The 25,660-nt window shown below is 45.7% G+C and overlaps 1 long non-coding RNA gene across 1 annotated transcript in view; it reads left to right on the top strand.

Annotated features, from left to right (window-relative positions):
* The window catches only part of LOC134165872 (uncharacterized), a 233,459-nt gene that overhangs the window by 159,229 nt on the left and 48,570 nt on the right, over positions 1 to 25,660 (top strand). The window lies entirely within an intron of this gene.

The raw sequence follows: 25,660 nt of genomic DNA on the forward strand, positions 1-25,660 counted from the left end.
TGTCACTCATAAATCTCAAAACACACTAGAAAAGGTTTATCCCATGGCTTGCCTCAGAACACTGATGGAAACAGAGGCACAGGGCAATAATGTGATTTGGTCCACCAGGACTCTTCAAGCCATGGCAGAGCCAGGAACACCCTCTAAGAGCCCTCCAGTACTTCTGTCTGTGCTAGCATCGTTTGCCTGTGGTACTCAGGGATTTAATGATGTTTGTAGCAATTCTGTGCCTTTGTTTCTGCCACTAAACCGTATGTTAAATTCAGCTGAAATTCTCCAGTTCTTTGAAGGGCATGGAGAGGGCCTTTGTGCATCTCTAGGTAGATGTCTGGAGATGCTCGCACACATTGTGCCCACATCAACAAAACCCTCGATGGAACTACTTTCAGCTGCCTTGGCAATTGCAATATTTAAGGGAATAATTTTGCTATCACCACTGTTTTCTTTTGCATCCCTACCCCCAAGCAGAGCAATATTTCACCCCAAATGAAACGGGTTGTCGCTTTCAGAACAGCACATTTGCCTCCTCTGTGTGTGACTTGCCGTTTTTGTCTTGTTGAATACTCTCTGTCGGAGGATGATGAATGATTGCAGAGCAAAGTAAAAAAAAGAAGAAAAAAAATAAGCTGAAATCAAAATGTTTCAGCTTTGTTGAAAAAACACATTCCAATTGAGCCAAAGAGGGGTTTTCAAGGAAGTTTCCTAATGGCGAAATTGTAATTGTGAGCAGAGGGAATTGTAAGCTGCTCCAGGGATTTAGTGAAAATATTTATCTTTGGAAAGGATCTTGCAGGAACCTTTTCCATAAACAACCCCCAACAGAGGTGCACTAACCCCTCCCCTCATCCCTATGAGGATCAGAACGTTTCTCAAGACTTCTGGGACTGGGTTTGGGAGTCTTTGGAGAGAAGTGTGCAGTTCTCACTATGTTTTACCACAAAATATTGCATTTATCCCACTTCAATGTGAAAAGTGTGTCTTTAATTTCCAGTGAACAAAGATTTGGTTTCTGATTCTGCCTTGTTTTCACCATATATTTTCCAAACACACTCTTTCTTTTTCATTAATGTTCACCTTTAACCTATTGATTTGCTATAAAAATAAGCCCTTTTATAAAGGAAAGGTAAAAGGAAATGAGGGAAAACATAAACTCATTGCAAAACTAAGGATTTCCCAGAATAAACCCACATATAACACAAATATATGATGTAGATTCTTTTATTAGCACTGTAAAAAAGAAGGCGGGGAAAAATGTGAAAATACATTAGGGATTTTAAAGCCAAGCAAATCAATTAGTCATTACTGACATAAATTTCCCTTTCTTGGGGACGTTCAACCTTCTCATATCCCGTGGATGAACTCTAAAGCACCTGTAGTAGATCTGTTTTCAGTAAAGAGATTTAAACTACTGTAGATGTTTTTCCAAGGAAAATACAATGTTGACAGAATAATGTGTGGAAGAAGAGGCTACCAAGGCAGCTGCTATAAATTGCCAGCATTGTAACCCCTCTTGCAACACGCCCAGCTTCACAGGATGTGCATTTGTTGATGCTCTACATATGGTTTTGAGTAAAAGTAATTCCCCCCTTTTAACATGACGAAAACTAAACATGCCCTGCAATTGAAAAGGGAGGGTCCTCCCCTCCCTGAACATTGGAACAATGATGCTCATTTTGAAAAGCAGCATCACATTTTGACAAGTATCTCCATAACATGGACAGATGGCTGCAGCGCAGGCATGGGTTAGACATGAGTGTTCCCAGCTGCCCTGGCAGGTCCTGGCCATGTGCTATGTTTAAGGCTCAGGTGGTGTCCCCAGGATGCCCAGCTTTGCTTTTCCTTCAGTCACAGGTGGGTCTCTGGTAGTGTCCCCTATCATGGGCACATAGTGCTTTCCATGGCCCCCCATGTCTGCCAGGGCAGGGGAGCAGCCACCTGGTTATGGGAACGTCTTCCTCCACACTGGTGTAGTTTGGCTGTTGTTTTCCACCCCTACATCCTTTTCCCCAAAGCAATTTTAGCATTTTAACCTTGGACACAGTAAGGTACTTGTAAACCTTTCTCTGTAGACAAAGCTGATGCTGTGCTATTAGGCTGGGTTTTTTTTAAGCAAAGATTCTAATTTAAGCATTCCCAACCCTTTCTCCTGGTGGATGCACCCTAAACCCCACTCTTCATAGCTGGATTAATTTTCTGACAGATAATTTTCCCTGTCATCTTCACCATGTGGCTGCAGAAACAACTGCCCGTGGCTGGTTCAGCCCAACTGCTTCCGCCTGGGAAATCACTGCCCAGGGCCTCTTGAGTGAGTTTTGGATCCCTCAGAGGGAATCTGTGCATGCTGATCCCAAGCACATGAATGCTCTGGATCCCTGAGCTCACAAAATATCCCCGGAGCAGAAGTGTAAAACAGGCAGGGGAGAGAATATTATGGCAGACCCTATTTTTTGTGTGCCCAGTGCGCGCCATGGCAGCGCCTGTTGCTGGGAGAGTGAGAGTTAGGAGCATGAAAAGGCAACTGCCATGCTCCCTTTCCCAACTGTTTCCCTTTGCAGGAATATTGCTTGTCTCCTTCTCAGCTATTCTGCTCTCAGCGCCAAGGATTGTTTCTACTATGGCTTGTAATCCAGTGACTTTCCCATGTAAAATGCTTTAGCAACTGCAGCGGTAGTCAGCACCCAGATCTCTCCAACACCTTTGAGCAGATGCAGCCAAGCCAAACTCCTTGTTTGATCCCTTACCCCAGCAGCTCTTGATCTTGCTCTTACATGACCACATGAGATGGGCTGTGGATGCTCCCTGTCCCTGCTGGTGTTTCCTTTGCGGACTACGAGTCTGGGCCTCTCCAGGATGAGGTGGGAACTGCTAATCCATCTTTCTTCAGTGCGAGTGCCCAAAATATGAGGCTGGGGCGAGGGATCTGTGCTGTGCAGTTTGTGCACACTGTTCAGAAGCAGTTCCCACAACAGTGCTGCTGCATGGGGGAAGCCAAATCCTGGCCGTGGCAGGAAGTGAGCAGCCAGGGTTCTGCAGCGAGCGGTGCCCCAGCACTGCTGGATCCATCTGCACACCAGCATTATGCACTGCACAACACTGCTGCACCCCAGGAGAGGAGTGAGAATAAGGGGGATGAGCAAACTGCCTCTGGCGTCAAGCATTAAGAGGGTTTCACAGCTTGGCAGGGGAATTTTTTAGCCAAGCAATAATATTTTTTTCTATTTGTGTTTGTTTTTTTTTTAATTTTAATTTTATTTCTCAAAATGAATAAGGATTATTTCCTCTAGAAAATAATTCCTATAGGAAAAAAAAAAGACGTATTTCACACACACATATACACACCATGCAGTTAGTGTGTATCCCAATTGTCTACGGAAAAACAATGCAGATGGATGTTTCTGGCTGTTTGCAATGAGTCCCCAAGCCAGTGGCTCTGATCTGGTCCTCCCCAGCATGAAAGTCTCAGGAGGCAAAGTCTCCCCACATGTTTCCACTTTCGAGGTTCTGCTACCTCCATAGGGTAGGGATGCCCATGAGGAGGGACAGAAAGCTGGCAGGACCTGGGTGTGGTAGCTGGGAAATCAAATGTTCTTCAGATGGACAAACTATGTGTGGCCAGGCTGTGTAGGGCTGTAAGGTTCCCGCTTGATGCCGTTTATCCCAAGGTTTGATATTTACCGGTTCGCACTTGCTGTATGGGTCTGTGACCTTTGTTTGAAACTTTTTCTTTACGAGTTTATTTTGGCTGGGCTCAGGCATTCATAAAATTCCTGGGGAATGGGAGGTTTGAAGCATGGCTTGTAAAAGGAGGAGAGGGGAGGTGGGAGAATCAATTGAGGAGGAGAGTTTTCCATTACCCTGTCATAGCCTCCCTAATGCGGGTCTTACGCCGCTGAGATCCTCTCCAAACCTACAGGCTCCTGAAAAGAGAGGAGAGAAAGGGAGGAGGGAGGGGGAAAGCTTCCTTTCCCATTTGGGAGGCAGGATCCGACCCTAAGTAGATAGGTCTTTCTCCAGTTTCCCTTGTCAGTCATCCTTCTGCAGCTTTTGGTCTTCGCAGCAGGTCAGCGGAGTTGGTGAATAGCTCGGCAAGCACAAGGCATCTGAAACAAATTAGATCTCTTATAGCCACCCAGAGACTGATGATGGATGGAGGTCTGTATTTACAGCAAAACTAATTGGCAACATACACAGACATCCAAAAAAGTATATTATTTTGCCAGACTTTGGAGTCACTAGGCCCTTTATTTTTTATTGCAGAACATTATACAGCTAGAGATAAAAAAGAACAGTGAAAGTTTTAAATCTAATAAAAGCATTTGACTGCAGAGTAAAAATAACATACACAGAGAAGTTTGATTTGGAATCGAATTTTATTAATGGTCTTTTCTCTGCAAAATGTTTCCAATTAAAAAACAATTCTGAAGTGATGCACTAATAAACTGCTTTTCCCCCCTCCTTTGGAAGGACTAAGGACTTTTAAAGGCTGAGGTGGATAAAAAAATCCATTGGATGTTATTAAAACATAATTTAATATAACCTAAATATAGTGCTTGCATACCACAGAGAGAAAGCCGGCTGGATAATTGAATTCGAAACAATGATAGTATGTTGACTTTTCAAAGAGAAATATTATCAGACTGCTAGCTGCTGTTCAAAAGACGGGTCTTCTTTAAACACCGAGGCATGTAAGAAGCAATAAAGAGCAAAATCAGCCAGGTTTCCCTGGACACCATGTGGCAGATTTAGATTTCTTAAAGGCATGAAGAGATGTGAAATTGGGAGCACGCGGTAGATGAACAGCCCGGATTCCAAGTCATTTGTTTGATCGTTAGATGAACGGCATCTTTGCTTCAAAAAAGAAATTAAAAAGAGAAGGGAGCATATAGAGAGAGACAGATAAAATGGATATTTGCAGATACAGTCTCCAAAAAGTGTTTGACAGAACTGTGCATTTCTGTCTGTCCATCTCATTTGGCAGAGCCTGGCTATGAGTGATGAAAGCTTGTGTAAAGTGTTTTCCCCTGGCTGACAGCTTTGTTCCTGATATACATATTTGCATGAGAAACAGGTGAGCTCTAGAGAAGGTCAAACACACGATGAGAAAGGAGGGGGCTTTGGGGTGAGGAGGAGACTCTGAGTCCCCTGACCACCTATGCTTCCATCCCTTTCCTTGTGGATGGGATGGAGCAGGGATGAGCAGAGACCGACTGGATCATCTGTGTTATCATCTTTCTGTGCTAAAAATTTAACTTTCTCTTTACTCACCCAAAGGACAAAAGAGCAGGTTCCCTGCCCTGCCCTAAACATAAGCATCACCAAAGTCCCCATCATAAGGAATTCTCCTCCCCAAGCCCAGACAAAGCCAGGTGCTGCATCAGGCACAGTGGGATCGGGGAGCACTCACACCCTGTGGCACCTCTACCAGCACGGAGAAGGAGAAAGGGGTTGTCCTTGTCCCCAGGGCCTCATCCCACCCCGGCAGGGCGAAAACCTCCCTATGCACAACCGTATAATTTGCATCCACTTCAACGCCCCTTTCCCCAGTGTGGAGGGATCTTAGTGCAAATAAGAATTAGACTGATGGTCTTCCTTCAAAGGATTATTCCTGATCACTCATTATTACTATTATTACAGTGTTTGCCAGGGTGGGTTTTCTTATTCTAAGCTTTTTCCTTTTCTTCTTTTCTTTTTTTTGCTGCATCTGGGAAGCTGTCCTTTGTGTAAACAGCTATCAGAGTGAGCAGGGGTATGTGATCCATTAGCTCTGCTGAAAACACAATCATTGTGTTATTCCAAGCTGATGAAAATGTCCTCTGTAGTTTTCTCTCCCAATGTCCACATGCCAATCAGTGTTTGTCAGTGATACAATTTTCTCACATAAACACATCCGTTGTGCAACTTCCACCCTGGGTAAATAGATATAATTCCAAAACCAAATAATGCACTTGGAGGGGAACAGGAGATTAGACAGGCAAGGAGGTGGAGGGGGAGCGGAGGGAAATGAAGCTGCAAGGAAAGACCAGCTTTAATTGCAAGGAGGGTAGACAGAAAATTCTTGGGAACAGGCAACAAGGCTGGTTTATTTCTTCATATGACAAAAAAAAAAAGCCTGGGAAGGCGAATAGTTGGGGCGATTCTTTTAATGAACATTTAGTGAAGGAAGACCACCATGAATTGCTGAAAGAAGGATGGCTGTTGTTTATAGTATTGGGAAAACATTTTTTTCCCCCAATTTGAAACAGAATGGACAATGCTCTGTAAGTGGGGAGGTGCCATTTCCCCTTTTTCACCAGAAGGCCTGTTCGGACATGCTGCATTTTTCCCCCCTCCGTGTTCAAAGCTTACATAACCTCTGGGTAATTGTATCTTTGAATCCAATATTGCAGATTTATGCAGAAAAATGTTTTCCATCCCATATGTTTCCAGCGTGTTTGTGTGTCTGTGTTTGTGTGTAAGGTCATGCATAAAATATATCCTTTATTTACATGAGTCCCCAGACTTGGCAGAGCACGGTTGTGCCATCTGCATTCATGCGGTATTGGCCCATGACTTTATGTAGTGTATATTTAAATGTATACCCTGCCTACACGCTCTACAAAAGGCATGTTTGTACATCAGAGCATATTATATGACTGTAGAAAATGTGTATTTCCTTTAGAGGAATGCATTAGGTGTGATGCTATAGGAGAATTATGATTATAGGCTGGTGTGGAAGGAGGTAAAAGTCTATGGGTATGTGTGTTTGTGTGTGTATACATACACTATGTGTGTTTATACATACGCCCCGTGTGTCTCTCCAGGTCACAGCCCTTGCAAAACCGAAGCCTAAAAGGGCTGGTACATAAACCAGGATCTACCTCTTGTCCTGAGACAGAGTAAGACCTATTAACCATTTCCTGAACCAATTCACAGTGCCAAAAACATGCTTCTCCATTCATATCCGTGTGTCCACTTCCCTCCAAACACATGAATTTTAACCTCTCTGCCTTAGAAAATCCAGCTTGTGTGATTTCAGAGGCAACCCAAACCCGGTGGGCCAGCAGCACAGTCCCATGCCTTCCTCCTTGGGCAGGCAGATTGCAGGCAGCTGCCTGCACGCACAAACCATGCAGACCAGAGATGCTTTCTGCCTCTTTCCATCTGCATGCCACCCTCTCCTCCTGCTGGGGAGATGCTGCTGGGTTAGCCTGTGCAGCCAGGGTGTTTGCTGCAGGACAGCAGTGCCACAGTACACAGGCTGAACATCACCCCATGTGGGAGAGGGGCTGAATCAGGGTCCCAGCAAGGTTTTGCGAAGCTCTTCTGCTCACTGGGAGGCAGTAACATTCATAAATGCCTCCTGGCTGCTGTGTTCTCAACTGTGATCATTGCTCCAGCCAAGAGCAATGGCTGTCGCCCTTCTTGCCCAGCATACTGGCCATCCAAACCCTGCCTGCACTGTGGGGGGGTCTTTTATGTGATCCCATGGGAACTGATCTGGTTTCAAACACAAATGCTGGATCACCTGATTTGCATTTTTCCCTATTTGAGGGAGCCGGGCTAGGGGAGGGGGGAGCTGAAACTCTAAACCTCTTTGTGCTTATTTGCTTTATGATCCTGTTGGGTGCAGTGTTTACTCAAATCCGGCAAGCATCTGGATTAGATAATTTGTTGGAAATTAGCGGCGTTTGATGGTTATCGGCCCTTGCGTGATTAAAACCCGGCTGTCAGCATCGTGTTTGGGTTTCAGGAGAGCGGGGACACCGGCTGCATCAATCCCCATGCTCAGGGCTGTGGAGAGCAACAGGGCTCACAGCACCTGGGGGGGCAGCCATCCAAGAGCCCCCTGCACTGATGTGGGGCTTTCAAGGAGAGACAGAGGTACCAAAGTGCTGAGAAAAATCCTCTCAGCCTTCAAGTGACATGGATAAGGAGGGAGGGAGGGGGTGCAGGCTGCTGGGGGCTGCCTTTTCCATCTCACAAACTGCTCAGGTGCTTCTCCCAGGTCTGTGCTTTGCTCCTCATATTTACAGCAAAGGCGGGCACAGCGGGAATGCAGAGGAGCCTTGCTCACTTCCTACACTTCACTTTTCAGTTCTCATTTAACGGAGAATTTGGGCATCCCTTCCCATCCCTACAACCCCGCATCCAAGCACAAAGAGCTTCACCTTCTTTCCTCCTCTTGCCCCACTTCTCCTTCGCTTTTGCTCACTTTAACTGGGGTTTTGAAGCTGGATTAAATGGTGACACGCCCAAACACTTCAGGAGGGGTTTCACCATCACTGTATTAATAGCACATTCTTGTACCAGGCTGTACTGAGTTGTTCAGCAAATCACCCACGGCACAGCAGATGTTTTGCTAGTCACAGTATTAAAGACAGTGCTTCATCCACTCTTGGCCAGTGAGGGTCAGTGAGTGAAGTGTCCAAGTGTTTTTGTAGAAGAGGGTCAGATACGTTTATACCCCGTGCTGGAGGAGAGCCGGGACTGCTCTCTGCCAGGATCAGCCCCATGGGTTCCTCACATGTATGCTCTGCCTGCTCAGATATCCGACAGCAGGAGAAGTGGAAGGTTAGGAAATTGTATAATTGCAGTGTCCCTTTCTCAGATGTACCAGGCAGAAAAGAGCAAACTGTGTGTACATTTTGCAGGATAGGGAGAGATGTGCATTTATAAATATATATTCTGCATAATATATAGGCTTTTAAAGTATGCTTCCTCACACAGACTCTCAAGAATTAGTATTTCGGCTGTGCACGTATAGATATATTTAGTGTATACTATACAACAACATAAGATTGACTCTGCGCTATATACGTTTGTAGGAGGGAGTTAGATCATTCTTAAAGCTGTAAGAGAATGGCTTTGAAAGTATAAAGGTACTACAGTGTGTTACCTTATATGATAATATATACTATAGTACTTTGAAGGTTTTTGGTACACTGTAACAGTTATAGTAAATGAGTAGAGCTGAAATATAAAAGATTATTTTTCTTTTTAATATGGTGTAATGAGGTCTCCTGAGAAATAACTCAAAATAATGGATGATCTCTGTGGTTAAGTTTTGAAAGCTTGTTTTTTGTATGTAAGGACACAGCTGCGTTTATGTCAGGGGTACGGGAAGCTCATACAGCCTTCCAAATGCCCTATTATGATACTGGCAACAGCATTTGTTTAGGATTTACCAGTCTCTTCTAAATGCCAGTATTTCAGTCCGGTGGTATATGTTGCCAATAGATAGAATCATCGGGTAAGAAAACATGTAAAGACTCTTAGAATCATAGAATAGTTAGGGTTGGAAAGGACCTTAAGATCATCTAGTTCCAACCCCCCTTTTTCTTAATATAAAAAATATTTTGTCTCTCCTTCTGAAGGAAATTTTTGTATCAGGATGAATTTTGAGCTCATTCAGCTTCAGTCTGGATTGCGGCAGGACGTCCTTGAAATTCCTATGTGCTGTGCACATCCTATGCAAGAAGAGTAAAACACAGCTTCGAGCTATAAACTCAGGCCAGTCAGCTAGAGGTTGAGCAGGTTGAGCTTTGGGGATGGTTTGGAGGCAGGAGGTGAGATAAGATTTCCATCCATCCTCTATGGGAGAGTTGGGGGAGTACTACTGGCTCCACCGCTTGCTCCCAACAGTGTCTGCTGCAGCAGTGCCTGCCAGGTCTCCCTTGCACAAGGAGGGTGATAGGTTATTCAGTTGTCTGTGCATCAGCATAGCAGCCCTGCCAAGGATGTGCCAGTGCTGTGATGGAGAAGCCACAGTGGTGAGCTTCCTGGTCCCACCTTGGCTGCCAGTGCTGTCCAAGCAGGATCTGAGCATTACACATTTATCAAGGCAAACCCAGAAGGAAATGCATTATCATCTAAGTGATGACAATGGTCTTTCATCCCCTTGTTTTCAAACTGCTGTTGTGCATTTAAGAGCTATTTTTCAAGTTTTCAGTAGCCAGCTATGGGATCTCCATAGCCCATGGGCCAAACATTACCTAGGTCTGCCTGTAGATATCCCTGTCTGGGATACCCCTAGGTAGGTCAGTTGTACACCAGTATGTCTATACAGACCAGTGCCTTGCCATACAATACTTCCATCAGGGCAGTTGGGATATGGGGCAGCCCTAGACCAGACTTTCTATGTGTGTGTTCTCTGCAGGCTTCTGGACTAGGGAAATTATCAAGTCATCACCCTCTAAACCTTTCCAATCACTACCCACCCACAGTTTGATTTCTGGGGCCTTCAGATCTCCGGGCAAGTTTGCTGCCTCTCACTAATGAATACCGCACGCTGAGTGAAAACTCTATCTGCACATCTTTAAATTAGACCGAACCACACACATGCACACACAAAAATCATTTCAGCCTACCCAGTGGGTTTGTGCCTTGCTGCATATGCAGAATTCCTTATTGATGTGGGATCCGTGCAGCAGAAGAAACTCCTTAAATGTGTATCAGGAGCAGTAATTTCACCCCGTCGCCTGCAGCATGGGTTCAGACGATATGATCATGAAAAAGGGAATTATTTCCTGCCCCATGGAATTTAATTTTATGAATGGAGCCATGTAACATGGCATAGTAGCTTTAAAAATACAAAGCACCATAAAAGACATGACAGGAGAAACCAAGTTGCACACTATTCCACCGTATGGAAAACAAAGCAGACTTACATGTTTTGGCTTCCCTGTTTGCCCTCTCATTGTTCCTTAATGGTAAAACTCTCATGTTATGATTTTCAGAAGCACATAGCACAGAACAGTTTATGATGTTTACTTAGCATACGGGACAATAGATGGAAAAGTGCCATAATTTGTGATGCTGACTGCAAAATAAACCCATCATCATCCACACAGAGGATGATGTTGTTCCTGTGGATAAACAGCCATGTTTCTGGTTGGCAGGAACAGGCCATTGCCTCCTGGGTCCTACTCCTGGGCAAGAGCTGTGCATCTTTGGGCCTTGAGCCACTGGTGTTTGAACAAAGATGCCTTTTGACTCCAGTGGGGCAGTGCTGGCACTGCACAAGACCTTTGTCCTTATTTAGGTAAAATAAAGATCCCTGAAAGGCTTCCCAGCACTAGGAAAACCCTCAGGTGGCTCTTCACAATAGCGGCCAACATGGGAAAGTTGCAGAGTGGCCCCCAACCAACAGCTTACATATAAACATCTTGGGGCAGTTCAGATGTGGAGCCAGGTCCGTGTTGTACTCCTTGTCCCAAGTCTCCTAGGCCTTCCTGGAACCCCAGCTATCAGCATGCCCATGTCTGATTTCCCAGGATAAGAAATCTGCTCATCCAGACTTTGATTCATGAATCCGTCTTCAGTGCATCAAGGTGGGGTGGAGTCCAAAGTGACCTAACTGCGTGGTGCTTTTTCTGCAAGACTTTGGGTAAGGCTTTCTCTGAAGAAGAGATTGTGGTTAAACTGAATTGTAAGTGTGTCTGAGGAAGCCTATCCAGGCAATTTTACGTATACTTGAATCATCAGATGCTGGAAGAGAGTAGCAAGGGACCTTGCGAAGGTATTGATTTGTCCTCCTCAACCGGGACCTAACCAGACCTAATCCATTCCTGGCACACGCACTTCGAATCTCATCTTAAAACTCCCTAATGATGCAGGTACCATAAACTCCACCAGCAACCTCTTCCAGTGCTCCCCTCTCTTCACCTTGAACAGCTTTTCCTGTAAAGTCTAACAGCATCCACCTTTGCTGCAGCTTAAGGACAGGACTCTGTCTCCTTCCTGTAGGAGACACACAGGTCTAGAACCTTCTTTCCATTCATGGGTTTGTGGACTGTTAGGCTGTGCTCTCTTTGCATTTTCTAGACTGAACAAACCCACTCATTTTCGATCATATAGTGTATTTTCTGAATTTCTGACCCATTTTTTGCAGCTATTGCACTTCTCTATTCAAGCTGCTCCATGCCTTTCCCAAGGACCTCCCTCAAGTCTGACTATCCCTGGATTTGATCAGCTCTGATCAAAACTTGGTTATGGACCATCTTCGTGGTTTTGACTTGAACTAGATCCAAAGCAAATAAATGCCATGCCATTTTTTTTCTCATTGGTCCCTTGGGAAGTGACAGTTTTAAAGCAGTTGCAGAAGTTAAACACAGTGGAGACCTTCCTGGTAGTGAACAGTGGGACAGGGTTAGCTCATGTGTCTTGCATAAGATGCCCTGGTTTATTAATTTCAGCGTGAAGCTGAGTTTTACTCTCTGACATGTTACAGTGGCTTTTGATCAGCCAGGAGCAGTGATGTGGAGGAGAGGGAGGGACTCCACAAGTGTTGAACTTTGCCCACAGCCTTACTGGAATAGCAGCCCTCCTGGTTTGCTTTGTCACGCATCATCCAGCTCACGAGAAGCAATTTGCCAGACTCCAGAAAGACATTATAAAACCCCATTCATTATGTCCTGTTTGACATGGGTCTGCCAGCGTCCACTCTACAAGTGGTTTTTAGGTGGTTGTAGCAGGTTATCAGCCAAACTGCTTGCACACACATGGTTGATAAGGACCAGACAACATACATTTATCCGGTCTCATGTCAAATCAGCCTAGATTTTTTTTCCTGACATGATAATAAGTTCTTGCGGGCAGGGAAGCTACAGTTGGGGTCTTTTATCTTGACTTTATCATCAGCCCATGTGATGTTCCCACAAACATAACAGTTCATTCAACACTAGTTAGGCTGTACTGTTCTACCGGGTGTGGAGAGAGGTGCAGATAAGCTCACTGAATTATAAAAGCCGTTCTGAGAAAAACAGACATTGTTTGCCTTTTCTAGGTTATTTTGTTATTATTATTATTCAAAAAGCCTGTCTCCTGAGGGTAAGAACTTTCTGGTTGCACTTCAGTAAAAAAAAAAAAGAAAAAGAAAAAAAAGGATAACCACATCTCTAATTGAATAAGCAGGAAAGTTTCCTCTAAGAGCATGTCATTATGTCAACTCTGCTCGGCGGAGAAGCATTGCATTCGGTAAATATATATTCGGGAGCTACTTTGTGATCATTGACATTTGACATTGTTCTTACATCTCTCCCTATTAGCATGTTTCTGTTTGGAGTGTACTTGACCTCTTTCAGAAATATTCCTCATCTTTTCCCATTATTTACTGAGCAGCAATAACCCTGCAAAGAACTACTGCATTTTACAGGCTGCAAAGTTTCATGGAAACAAGAGGCCTCTCTTGTGTCACTTAAGTAGCTCATCTGTGAAGGTAAATATATTCCTGGATTTAATTAGGAGTTGCAGTATTAATATTTATGCAGATAAAGCTAGGTGGGGAGAGAGGAGAAAGTAGAGGGAGCAGTGGCGCAGTTGTCATTTATAAGTTCTTCCACAATATAGTTTTCAGACACCTTTTCATCTCCTAAATGTTAAGCTGGAACATATAGCCCATTCTCAAATTCTCACACATTTAATTCTGCACCAACCCTTGAAACCCAGAGACAATTCAGGTTTTTCTGATCTTACGTTTTTTTGCACCCAGAAGAGATAGCAGGAACCTCCTGGCTTGGACCTGACCTGTTTTATCGCTCTGACTTTGTACCCCTCAGTACAAAACTTGGCTAGGAAAGGTTTGGGCAGTACATAAAACAAGGGCACTCAGCATCCATCCTCATAAGTGGTGTCATGATGAGATTAAATATGAGCATGAAGAGTTCAAAAGCGGCATCTCCCATGTTCATATAATACATGATGGAGAGTCCTGGCACATCAGAAGTTAGAGATCACTTGAGAACATAAAGCTGTGTTAAAGGCAACAGGCAAAATGTGCTCTTTCTTGCTCAAAGAGCAGCTCACCTCTTTGTTCTCCCTTTTGTACCCAGGCTGCACCTGGCCCTCTTTGATTTTAATTATCAGGTACGCTGCTCAGGGGGAGCTCGGGGCCGACGGTGTTAGAAAACTTCACCTTCTCTTCAGGCACAGCTTCAGCTCTTTGTTCTGCTCTCATAGGGTAATTGGATGCTAATATATCAGCTCTCTGGTTCACCATATTTAAAATGCTTCTAGTGACTGGGAAAAAAAAAATAAATATACTGTCTCTTTATTCCCTTTTTCTGGGTTTGCTGTACGCTTTTCTTCCATTCTTTCTCTTAAGACCAGTGCCTTGTTGCATTCATTCTGCAGATCAGCTTTTGCTGCTGTACAATTCAGCTACTTTGTCGGAATGAAAGGGAGAAAGATGTTTCAGCCCTAGCCCTTCGTTTCTGCTTTATGTTCCTCTGGGGAAATTGCTTGCATTCAGCATGGTGCCACAAGTCTTCCTCACTCCAAGGTCCTACATGGCAGATGTACAAAGCTGGAGATAACCACCAGCTCTGCACAAGCCTGAAAGTAGTCCCATGCCCTGTGTCTGCCAAGTGACATGGGATGTCCTTCCATCACATGGCAGGACACGGGGTATGTTGCACAATCGTTTGTCCCCTCCACCCACCAACTTAGAGGCTGTAACCTCTAAGTTGCAATACAATAGACAGTCATCTTATCCTACCACTCTGCAGAATCTGATGTCAACAGCATTACCTGCCTCAGGCAGTGACTGTAGCTGGGGGGAAATGAAGTTATTTCTATCCTTAAGAATAGACCAAGCTAGGATGATCCAGATCTCAGAGGGGGCAGCCTTGACTCCATGGGAATGGCAGAATCTAGCCATAAATAGTGTGCACCACAAAGACATGTAGGGAAAAAAACCCCACTTAGCAACAACAGTAACAGTTGCCACTGCAATTATTCTACCAAATGACAGTAATTTGTGCTGACCACACTGTGGTCTGCCTGTACCTTGCCAACTTGTTCATGCTCCAGCCATTAATATCAGTTTATTTTGCACAAAGAAAATAGCTCTCATTTAAATCTCCCTGCGTACTTTGTGAGTCCTTAATGAAGTCTCATGATATCTATGACCCAAAAAGAGCACTGTGAGCTACTTTTTCTTGAGCAAGAAGCATGATCTGCTGGCTGTCAGAGGAACCCATTTATCACTTCTTGTCCCTCTTATTTGTGTCCCCTTTCTTTACAATAATAAGAGCTTGGCTTTAGGAAAGGGCATGAAATGTGGTTGTGTTTAAAATTTGTTTATTTTCATTGTTTTTCTTTAGCTTTGTTCTTGGAGCTTGTACAATAAAGGCAAATAATTTAAAGGACACAGAGGGCCGAAGTTTGGTTTTATACAGAGTGTGGGAGGCTGGCAGAAAAGCTATAGCCAAGTGAAGGGACCACATCCAGGGAGGCTGAGGTGAACTGAAGTATTTAAAGACTCTGGAGGACTTGGAGTTGGAATAACTTCCATCTTCCCTCTCAGCTTGTAACTCACACCCTGCTCACACCCAGGCTGAACTCACACCCGGCTACTGCCGGGGAAATTACACCTCTTAAGTCATCGGCTGCAAAACTGGCTCAAGCAGCCAAAACTGAGCTCGAGTTGGGCAAACTCACCTGCCAGAAAGCAACAAGGAAGAGGCACTAAGCCGGTATGAATCACTGCTAATCACTCTCTCCAGCTAATTGACACATTCCTAAAATTCCTCTCGAGGTTCTTGGCAGTCTGAGCTCCACGGCTTTCTTCAGCCGTCAGCAAAGGGAAAGGCACATAGCTGTGTCAGAAAGTCTTATTTTAATGTAAATAAACAGACAACACTGCTGCATGTGAGGGCTCCAAGAGCTGCATGACAGTAGCTTTACCCCCAGTTGCATTTGTGACACCTGGGGGTGATCCTCCACTCCCTCCCAGCTCCTCTTTCCCAACCCACTTGTTTCTGTGCCACTGTGGCTGCTTCGATGGACTTAAATTCCCCTCCCCACCCCCAGTTCCCAAGGAGAATCCCAGAGACGCATCAGTCTTGCTCAACGCCCAAGTGACAACACAGTGAGGAAGACACAGGTTGTCTTTTGCTTTGTAAAGCTGGTCCCCTAAAGCCCAGAGACCTCTCAGATGGCTTCTGCTGAATCCTTGGCATGGTACTTCCTTAACCACAGGCTGTTTCAAAGCTTCTTATTGATATGGACTTTGTAACACTGCTGACATTCAGCTCATCTCATCTCACCTGCAGAGCTGGCTAACAGAAAGATGACAGCCAACAAGTGCAATGAGTGTCGATGGCTCAGGTGAGCACTTTGACTGCTGTACAGCTAGAACAGACCATGTCTTCTGTGAAAGGAATCATCTTTCTCTTGTGGTTCTCAGCCCACAGTGTGAAGATTGCAGATTCTGCCTTCAAATGCCATCTGAGAGAGGCTGGTTCATCCTCAGGAGGCTTGAAATTATAGTCTTGTCAATCTGCAAGTTCAAAATGCATCAGAAACTGCTTGATTAGTGTCAGATAGTTTGATTCCCTCTGTAGTCAGTGAAAGGGGAGACAAGTTGACTTTGGAGACAATGACTTAAGTACTCATTCACATGGCAGAGTCCCATGATTGGTGTCACAATCTCCACTGCAACACTTAAAATACTGTTTCCTGTAAGGCAGCCCACTGAACAGTGGGTCACAAAATGAGCATGCAGACAATGCTGATATTAGAATCGTACCTGTAATCCTGTGTTGTTTTCTGCCATGGGGTCTTAGGCGCTGCTTCTAGGAGGGATGTTTCTCTGGGAAGCAGACTGAGACCTGTTTTTGACTGTAGATGGTAATTAAAAGTCTGTTTTCTGTGGCCAAGCAGAGGATCAGTTCTTGCTATTAAAGCACATGCAGAGAATAGGGTGGAAGTAAGCCTCCATCCTCTGTTTATATGTGGTATCTGGGTAGTGACTGTGTTTGCCAGTGATGGGGAAGGCTGGCATTCAGACCCTGATGTTGTTGATGTGTGCCTGAAGTGTTCTAACCACTAACCAGGGGCAGCTTGGAGGCACACACCAAAACAACTGAACCTGCAGTAGCTTCGGAGGAATGCCTGCATCGCTCTCCTCCTGCTGCCTTCCAGCATGGCTTTTGGAGCTGCAAGTTGCATCTTCATTTTTGTGTTGACAATGACTTATTTTCTTCCAGTATTTGCTCCAATTGTTTTCTGAATGCCTGTTTTTGAATTTGTGTCAGGGAGCTCCACAGTTGGAGCTTGTGAAAACGCACCTTGTGAAAAGCTTCTCTTGTTTGTCTTAAATCTGCTTTGTCATGGATTTTTGGGTTAGTCCCTAATTCTTGTGAACTGTGAAAAAATTCAGTGTTCCCTGTCCACCTTCTCTGTGAGCTCTGAGGATGTGTACTAGTGTAAGCACACGGCAAAAATAATTGCTACTAAACTGGTATTCTTCTTCCCCTTCCATCACAGATGCTTCCCACAAACATATGTGTAGATTGATCCTTTTCTATCTTCACTGGCATATTTCTTTATGAATTCATATTGGTTATTTTATTAAGACAAACTAATTAGGAGAGATAGGATAGCAAGCTTTTAAGAAACCTCTGTTTTTAAGTTCTACCTACATTTATGATATGGGAATCAAACTATTTGTAACTCGTAATACAAGCTGAAAAACTGGGTTGCATCAGGTGCCCTCCTTCTAAAGCAATGGGCAAATTAAAGCTGATATATTCCTTCAGTTTTTCCAACAACGTATTTCTCTCAGTGAAACAATTGTTCTGACTGCACTTCAGCTGAACGAGTTCCGTAATGTGCCTGTTAAAAAGTGCTGAGCTCAGCACGGGGTGCTGCAGAGTTGCTTGGTTTGTTTTTGTCTCATTTCAGTTTAGACATATGGCTAATCATGCTTGAAAACCATGTAATCTTATCCAGGGCAAAATTCCTATCATTAGGTAGGGAGAGTTCAAGTGTTTCCCTCTCATTTTAAAATAATGCTAAACTGGGATTACGCTGTATTATGTTCCTTTTGGACCTTAAATGTCCATGTGCATTCATATCAGCCGTCTGGCTGTCACATCCGTACTTACTGCCTCAGTGAGTAACCGTGAAGGAAAACCAGCATATTAGCTCCTGGAACAAATGAGGTCTTTTCTTTATAAGAAGATAGCTGAGACATAACTTAATATAACTGCTCCCTGTTCTTCCTAATGGAAAGCTAAGTGACATGACAGATGTCATGTCAGGTGACAGATAAATGAGTATTAATGATCTCCCAGGCTGCTGGAGTTTTAGAGTATAAAAACACATCCTGCCCTCTTCAGACAACTCTCATTGTAGAGTTTTGAGTAAAGAGATAATGCCTTTAAGGAGCATGTAAGGGTGATTTTTTTCTTAGATGTAAAACTAGCCGTTTACCACAATAATAAACGCTTGGCCATCTGTGCCAGCTACATCCAGATTGTACATCTTTGCAACTGAAATATATGCACAGAACTATATGAATATATAACATGGATATCTAAGAGCATAGATTTTTTTTGACAGACATGCAGAACTATATATGATGTGCACACATATTTTGTGTATTCAGCACTGTTACTGTGCCCAGAAACTCACACATCTCTGCAGGTACTTGTAGGCAAAGTTGTGTAATTATCTGCATCAAGGTCTCATGGCAGAGCTCTGAATTTTTTGATCTAGTCCTCTGTGGAGAGAATTACTTGCATGTATCTTTGTGGTGCATATCTATTTATACACGGTGTGGCACATGATGTGAATGGCAGATTGATGTGCTGTACTTTGCCCGTTTTACCTATGTTTGCTTTACCTATGTGTGCCAGGAGTGGTACGGCAGGTACGGGAATATCTATATAATTTACATATCTGTGCATTATGAACAGCTCATTGAGTTTAGCACAGTACTCCTTCTGCTGCTTTTGTGCAGTTCATTATAGAAACATACTTGAGTTTGCTCAGTTGCTTATCCCAAAGACCAACTTTTGATCTTCTCTTGGGAACCTGTCGCACTGCCTTGGTTTCTAGGTACCACAGCCAATGTGTTTACCAACTCTTTTTCTCTTTCTCGCCCTTTCTATTATGTGTCCCCTTTTCTCTGCCACACAAAAGCTCTGTGCGGTGCTTGTGTGTGGTCCCCAAGAGATGCGGGCCCGGCGAGGAGCCGGTTTTCAGCGATGCGCTGGGCTGGAGGATCTGTGAACCCGTGCAATTAGCAGTTTAGATCCGGGACCCCACGTGTGGGAGCGGGGCCCGCGGTTGTACTGGAACGATGGGGACAGCCGCCCTCCGGGCGAGTGCACCGACCCCTGGCAGAAGGGTCACACCGAGCCGCAGACAGCCCCCGAGCTCAGGAAAAACCCAGAGATCAGAGCTGCAATCTGTAGCGGGGTGTCCTCCTCCCCCTCCCCGCCACCCCGTGCACAGCACATGGATTCAGAAAGGGATCATTTGGAAAGCATTTGCAAACATATGGGTCGTTTTTAAGTCAAGACTTTTTTAATTCACTGTGTTTCCTAAGGGGTTTTGGGAGGGAGGAGTTTGGTGGAGGTTTTGGGGTGCAGGCTCTCACTGCAAAAAGCCTGGCTGGGAAGGAAAAAAAACAGGAGGGCTGAGTGGTGGAATAAAGAGCTCAGCAAGGCTACCCCAAAGCAGCTTGTTCCCAACTCATGTCCCTTGCACAGAGATTAAAAGAACAAACACTCCGCTCTTCTTAATGATGGCATTACCAAGTATAATTAATTAGAAGGGTAGCAAAAGGAATCAGATCCCTGATGCTAATTACCTTCCTAAAAGGATAATATGCTCTTATGTTACCAGACTAGATCTGACAGAAATATGTCTATTGTTTCTGCCACTGCTAATAATCAAGTGGTAAAATAAAATACCCAAGGGACGTATGTGCCTGGGTTTATGTATATGTATGTATGCATACATACCCTTGAATATAAAGAAACACTCACTATGTATAAGCATGGTGTGTACAAATGCACATTCTTATCACTTCATGTTTATGTATTTGTAGTTAGAGTGGAGTTTCAGACATGTTTGTTGACAGACAGGCAGAAAGACAAATATTTATGACACCACTTCTCTGCAGTGCTACCGCCAAAGGAGGGGAGCCATAAACAAAAGCTCCCCCAACCTTTGCCACCCTTGGCCTGTGCACTTGGGTCTGGCTTAGGAGCAGGGCTGTGTTTTCCTAGGTGGAGATATCATGGCCCATTAGGGTGGATAGTGAAGAACTAATGACTGGATGGCACTGATTTGCAGAGGAATTTTAGCTGCAGAAAATGATCGATGTGCTTTAGCCAAAGATTTGTTTCAGCGGGAACGACATATTTGGCATAGCCTGCTCTGGTTACTGTGCAGGATTGCTAAATAAATGGTGAGCTAGCAGCTAAAACACACAGGCTTTGGGTATTCAGTAGGAAACCTGTGTTGCAGAGTTCTTATTATTGTCACTTTAAGAAGCTGGAAGGGATGTATAATGGAGCTTGAGTAAAATCCTGGCTCTTAAATGACTTTATCACATACACATACAGTGCAGGCAACTATGGTTGTTACTGCAAGCGTGTCGACCTGTTTATCTACATCCTCCCCCCACCTTCTTGTGTAGTATGAGCACATAGATGTGATGGACCTGTGGATGTGCATATCCACATGTGGCACATGCCTGTGTGCACACTTTTATTCTTATATGTATGTATAATACCTGTGTGCATAGACACGTTTCAGTCTGGCAGCATATTTGTGCACAAGCACTGCATATATATGTGTGTAGGTGCATATATATATATATATATATATCCCTACGCATTTTACCAGCAGCGAAAAAAAACCCACATATGTAGATCTCTGTGTGTGTACGCATAAGCATAGACTCAACATGTTGTTTTCAGTTGTTTCCCATCCTTCCAGGCAGCTCCCCAAAATATCACTCTTTCTCCCCATTCCTGCATCCCAATCCTGCCACTCCCCCAGACTGTGAATTTCTTCAGGACTCGAGGCCTTTGCCCAGTGCTCCTCGGTGAGCAGAAAGCAGTAAGCGCAATTTAATGTATTATTTATGAGTGGTGGGAAAGTCTAAGGGAGTTTTAATCTCTGCTTCTCCACTTCCTTCCCAGCTGAAAACCATTTCACCTCCCTTCCCAGATATTCAGCTCCAGTGCGCTCCCCCACCCCACTCCCATCTGCGCCTTATTTGTACAAATGTTCCCGTGTCTTTAGAAATCATCTTCAAGGAAAAAAAAAAAGAGGAAAAAAAAAGAAAAAGAGGGAAAAAAAAAAAAAAAGAAAAGAAAACCCTTGGCCAAACCCATATTGTACTTAAACATTTGTGAAGATTGTGTTTCCCTCAATATGGAAGCGAGAGGGGGCTCTGGGAGGGGCTCTCGTGGAGAAATGTCTCATTCAGTTCGCTGAGCCCCCTCCTTGAAGTTTCTTTTCAAGGCTGTTGGAAAGTTGGGCAAACTGAAAAGCAAAACAATAATTAGAGATAATTGCTTGTGTCCAAACACAGGCATCAAAGCCTCGGGGGTCTCATTTGTGATGGGCCTTGGTGTGTGATCCACAAGAAAAAAAAAGAAAAAGGTGACCCTTATTTTATTTATTGAGTGGGGGAACAGAGAGAAAGTGCCAGATGGAAGGACCTCAGAGCAGTCTCCAACGGCTCAGCCCTGCCTGCTTGGGCGAACAGGCACTGAGGCCAGGATAAAAGGGATAGAAAGCAGGGTCAGGAGAGGTTGCATAATTACCAGGGTGGAGGTAAAAGGGGTGAGGGGGGAGACAAGGGTCTCTCTGGCCCCACCATGGGGATCTGTGCAGCTCTCCCAGCTCTGTGTAGCTGGTGATGTCCCTGGTACCCAGGATAGGTACCAAGGATGCTGTATCGGGGTGGTGCAGGAGTCCTAATTTTCAGCGGGCTGAGTAGCCCCCTTCCCATTCCTCCTAGTGTGGATCCAAGTGGATGCAGACCCAAGAGACTCTGCCCCCGGCTCCTCCCTGATAGGATGCACTGCCAGTGTGAACACATGTGGCAAACCTCTGGTACTCACAGCACGGGCAGCACTGAATCCCTGGTGTTTTTACTGCAAACATGTCAGCGAGGGGTACTGGGAAATAAACACAGGGAAAAGGTTGTAAAAGGCAGTAGCGGTATAAAATAATCCATCAAAACCAGTGAAATAGTCTCATCCCCTAGGCCTTACTGTGAAGATGCATTGCCCTGGCAGCAGATAATGCAGGAGGGGGTCCGGACAAGGATGAGGGAGTCAGATTTAGGGGGACGGGGCCCATTTTGAGGAAACACACAAGAGGCTGAAGGAAAGCAGCAAATGAGAACAAACGAGTAGGGGACATCCCTGTAGAAGGATGAGGGGTCCAAGGGTTCTCCAGGGAACCCTTCTCTCTTCTCCAGTTTTCAAAGGCACTGGTTCAAACGGTTAAGACGTCTCCAAGGTTTCTACTCGCCCCTCCTGTCCCTCGGTAATGGGCTTGTAATGATCTAAACGATTTGCTGATTAGGCACAATAAATCTGCCTTTACTGAGGGGTGTCCCTCACCGGGGTCGCAGAGGGAGGGCTGGAGCCAGCGGGACTTGCCTGAGCAGGAGGGTGACAGCGGTTGATGATTCGGGCTGCTGGGAATTTGGCTGCAGAGATGGAGATATTAATCGCAGCATCTGTACCCCATCTTTCCAAGGGGCCAAGAACGGGGCTCAGATGTAGCAGCAGAGGCGATGATGGCTGGGGTGGGATTCCCGGTTTATTTTTGGGTGGAGTGGGGGAAATGCATGGGGCAGCTTTGCTCGGCAGGGACAGGTTATAAAGAAAAAGGGGGAAAAAAAGGAAAGAATCCAGCATCCAGCCCCGTCGCTCCCCCCATCCCAGATCCGGCCGCACGGTCCCGCTGCACCCCCTGCGCCCCGCCGGGGGAAATGCACCGGGCAGCTCTCGGGGGACCGACCAAGACCGCGCTGCTGCCGGAGGTGGAAAGTAGATAAGAATAATACAGTTTATATAATAGGGGAACCAGGCACCTCAATGCGCTAGCCCAAAACGCCGGGTCCCGCAGGACCTGCTCAAGCGCAATGCCCCGTTCATGGGGGATGCAGTCTGTTTGGAACGAAGGGGAAGGAGAGGGTTGGTGGGCCTGTGTGTGTCCCCCCGATGCAGGTGCATGCGGGAAGGCGGCTCCTGCCATGGCACCTCAGTTTGGACACACCAAACGCGGTGTCTCCCGCCCGTGCGCTAAGGCGCCGGCACCTCCAGGCGTTTCTCATTAACAAATGAAGATGTTGAGCATTAGCGAGCAACAAACCTCCAAGGCAGGCGGGCTCTCCGCGGGGAGCCTCGAGCTGGGCTGCATCCTGCCCGCCGCCCGTGGCTCCAGCCACCATCCCCGGGCGCACCGCTACAGCTCTCTGTTTCTTATCGCTGTTTTTCTCCCCCTTCCCACAGCGTTGCTATGGTTGACTCGAAATCACCTCATCCCTGAGCCCCTCAGTGCCCCGACCCTTTCCCCCGCACATCCCCTAACTGCGGTTCTCGCACTTCACCATCCTCCCCTCCCATTTTAACACTTCTCAGTCTTCCTCCATCCATCATTCAGCAGCCTCCCAGCACACCTTTAGTATTTTTTTTTCTATTCTCTCTCCACCGATCCCTCCTCTGTGGCTCCTGCCCTCTCTGGGCTGGAGCCTGGAATGTTTTTCATACAATCCCATCGCCTGATGCAAAATCGTTTTACAAAAACGTCGAAAAACGTTTGTCCCAAAATCAAACCTAAATCAGTTTCCCCCCTCACTTCCGACTGATTTTTGCTACAAACAACAGTGGCTTTGGACCGGGTTTGCTCTGTCAGAAATCTTGGCGTCTGTTTCGCTAGGATTTATGTCTTATGTTTTAATTTTATGTTAATTCCTCTGCAGAAATTTGTTGCAGACATACACGCTTCCTCCTCCCGAGAACAAGCGTGTGCAAACGCATCGTTCCGCAGTCCCGCAGCCATCATTCCCCGCCCAGGACAATTGCCCCAGGGGCTGGCAGGGACCGCAGAGGTCTGACTGCCTCACCCCGTCCCCATCCCAATGCCCGGGGGCTGCTCCGCCGGCGGGACCGGCTCGGCTGCCCCGGGGTTTCTCAATGACATGTCTACGGGTGAGCCGAGCCAGGCTTCGAAACAAAATCAGCGTGTTTATGTCCCTAGGGATGGGTTTGCTTTGATAGATGTCTGACCGGGGCTTCTGCCTCCTACTTCGTCCTGTTCGTTTCCCGAGAATTTACAAGTTCAATGCGCACACACACACAATTATACCTGTGTATATACATAAATATATGTATATGGCACATGACAGATCCATAATTCAGTACACATTTGTGAGCCTCGCGATGAAATATGCCTCATGCGTACGAAGCACATTATACACACATCGCTAGTCATTCGAAATTGTTGTATATACAGTTCTACGTACTAGAGAAAATACTGCAAAGTAAACTTGCGCATAGCCTTAATTTAAGTATAACCTTCAACTGATGTTAGTACATGTATTTTGATGAGTTATATTCTCACATGAGAATTAGATTTATAAATTATAAAGCGGCATATTCGTATCATGCAATTACAGATATCTTAGGCTTACAGCACGGGTGACTACATACACACGGTATTTGCAGGAAAACTTTATCAAACACACTGCCGTTTACACGTGGATATAGAAATTGCCTCTCTGTATATATATGTGTATATTTTTAACACTAAACGACCTTTGAGAGATACGTATCTACCGAAACGACCATTTAGATACAGATGAGCATACATCCTTAAATGACCCGTACGAGGAAGTGCCTGCACACGCCTGAAGCCCAGGGACACGCACTGTAGGCAGCCAAGGGAGGGGCGAAGGCGGACGGGATACCGGTCACCGACTCCCCCACACCCGTTCCCCTCTGATTCCCGACCTCCCCGCACCGAAACGAGCCTCTTCTTCCTTCGCCTCCTCTTCCACCTCCTCCTGCTGCTTCCCTTCCGCCTGGGGAAGGGTGGGCTGCCCGGGGCTCTGGGCTCCCGGTCCCCCGGTCCTCTATCCCATTCCCTCCTTTCAGTGGTGAGGGTGGGGAGGTGCGACCGGGACCCCAGTTTGTGCGTACCCCTCCCGGTACCTACCCCCGCAAGGGAGCGCTGGGCCGGAGGAAGGAAGGATGAGGGGAAGGCGAGTAAAGCAAAGCTCCAAGGCTAAATACAGCCAGCGATGCGTGTTAAGCAAACGTTATTCTAGGGAAAGGGGTCTGCTCCAAACCCAGAGGCACCGGCTCGCCATAAGGCTTGCGGTCAGAAATGCGAGAGCATGGGTGGGCTGTGGGCTTGCTGCGGCTGTTGCTTGGTCCCCAAAGATCCCTGTGAAAATCATGAAGTCGTCAGAAATTCCATGCCCTCTCCTTTTCTCCTTCCCCAAGGACTTAAACGCGATTTACACCTCGTTCAGGTGCTGTAGTGGCAATCAGAGAGGCAGAAAGTTCCCAGTAAGCTGCCAGCCGGGTTGCCTGATGGTGGTTTTCTCGGCCAACAAAGCTGTTTGGCGGGGGAGAGGCAAAACAGTTTTTCTGCTGCTAAATGCGCTTCAAGCCGAGGCCGGAGAAGGCAGGCTCTGCTGCAGGGGATGGGGGGGCAAAACCTGTTCAAGTGAGGACACACAAACACTTTGGTGGTACCTGCCCACCTTATGTCTCGCCACTCTGATCTCCAACTCATAACTCTCCACCTCTGACTGAGATCCTGTAGCAGAGGAGAGCTGAAAGCCACCATCCAGTCATTGCTTAGGTACCAAATTGCACAATATATAATATAACGTAGAATAATGTATCAC

This window comes from Pezoporus occidentalis, unplaced genomic scaffold, assembly GCF_034315485.1.
Source record: "Pezoporus occidentalis ecotype Australia unplaced genomic scaffold, CSIRO_AGI_Poc_V1 ctg25, whole genome shotgun sequence".
NCBI classification, from domain to species: domain Eukaryota; kingdom Metazoa; phylum Chordata; class Aves; order Psittaciformes; family Psittacidae; genus Pezoporus; species Pezoporus occidentalis.